This window comes from Setaria viridis, chromosome 8, assembly GCF_005286985.2.
Source record: "Setaria viridis chromosome 8, Setaria_viridis_v4.0, whole genome shotgun sequence".
In the NCBI taxonomy this organism is placed as follows: Eukaryota; Viridiplantae; Streptophyta; class Magnoliopsida; order Poales; family Poaceae; genus Setaria; species Setaria viridis.
In genome coordinates this window covers 9,908,618-9,910,280 of record NC_048270.2, presented here as the reverse complement: position 1 = coordinate 9,910,280, position 1,663 = coordinate 9,908,618, and positions in this window count along the sequence as shown.

Sequence of the window (1,663 nt, the reverse complement as noted above, 5' to 3'; positions counted from 1 at the left end):
CACACGAGTTAGTCGTATTGCCTTGAGAGGGGGAGGAGAAGAACACAAGACCCACATGTCGACACCTAAGGGAAGCCCCCAAGCTTGAGAGCGTATGGTCTGTCGAACAAGTTGGATAGCCCCCGAGAGTCAGGAACAGCTCGGGCAAAGGAATAGTAATGCAGTAGGTACACAAAGAACCTTGGAGGTTTTATTCATTAAATAAAAAAGGGAAAATAGAGTACATAGCTTTTAAGCCCTAAGGGTCGAAGCGTCATAGGTGCTCAATGTTCCATGGGTTGGGGACGCCTGAGCTGTCCGCCCATTAGAGTGGATAGGTCCCTGGCTGGATGACTTTTTTGACGATGAAGGGCCCTCCTAGGGGGCGGCAAGCTTGTGCATGTCCTTGGTGGACTGGATCCAGTGAAGTACCAAATCGCCAACATTGAAGGAGCATTCTCTAACATTCTGATTGTGGTAGTGTTGTATCTGCTGCTCATAGCGTGCATGCTGGATGAGAGCCACCACTCGATGCTCCTCGAGGTTGTCGTTGTCAACCCGCTGACTTGTTTCTACCTCGCATTCCTCGTAGTACTGGATGCGTGGGGTGCCAAAGGCCACGTCGGATGGTAGGACGGCGTTTGAGCCATACACCATGAAGAAAGGGGTGTAGCTGGTAGCCTGACTTTTCTAGGTCCGTAGGCCCTAGATGACATGGGGTAGCTCGCGTAGCCACTTGGTGGCGTACTTGGACACGTCATCAAAGATGCGAGACTTGAGGGACAGGAGTACTATCCCATTCACATGTTCGACCCATCCATTGTAGCGCGGGTGCGCTACTGTGGAGCAGTACATGTCGATGAAATTGTCCTGGCAAAAGTCCCAGAACTCGAAGCCTTGCCAAGGTTGGTGATGATCCTGTTTGGTACTCCAAAGCACTATGTGATTTTCTTCCTGAACTAAGCAGCTTCAGCTGACTCAATGCTGGTGACAGCCTTGACCTCAATCCATTTGGTGAATTTTTCAACTTCCATGAAGATATGGGTGTAGCCACCTGGAGTTGTCTTAAAAGGTCCGACCATATCCAGCCCCTAGAATGCGAAGGGCAAGGATGGTGGGATGGTGCGCAGGGCTTGGGCTGGTAGATGTTGCTCCTTGGAGAAGAACTGACACCCTTTGCACCTTTGGATGATTTCCTTTGCATCGGTTACCGCTGTTCAATAGAAGCCAGAGCGAAATGCCTTGCCGACCAAAGTGCCTGAAGTAGTGTGGTTCCCACATGTGCCTGAGTGGATCTCATGAAGGAGGTCAATGCCCTCGCTACGTAGAATGCACTTCATCAACATGCCTGTGGATGCGGCCTTTTTGTAGAGTTCCTTTCCGATGACAACGTAGTTCGCACTGCACCGATTAGTTTTTCATGCTCTACCTTGTCCTCTAGCGCCATCTGGTTAGTGATCAAGGCTATGAACGGAGCATGTTAGTCTTCTTCTATCTCAATCGTCATGACGTCAGTGGGAGCTGGGTTGGCCGGAGCCTTAGTACTGTCATTGACCTGGTCCGGGTCCAAAATCTTGATGTAAGGTTTCCGAAGATCTTGAATGAAGATGCTGACCAGGACCTGCACACGCTTGAAGCTGAGCTTGGATAGGACGTCGGCGGCGACATTGTGTTCCCTAGTGAC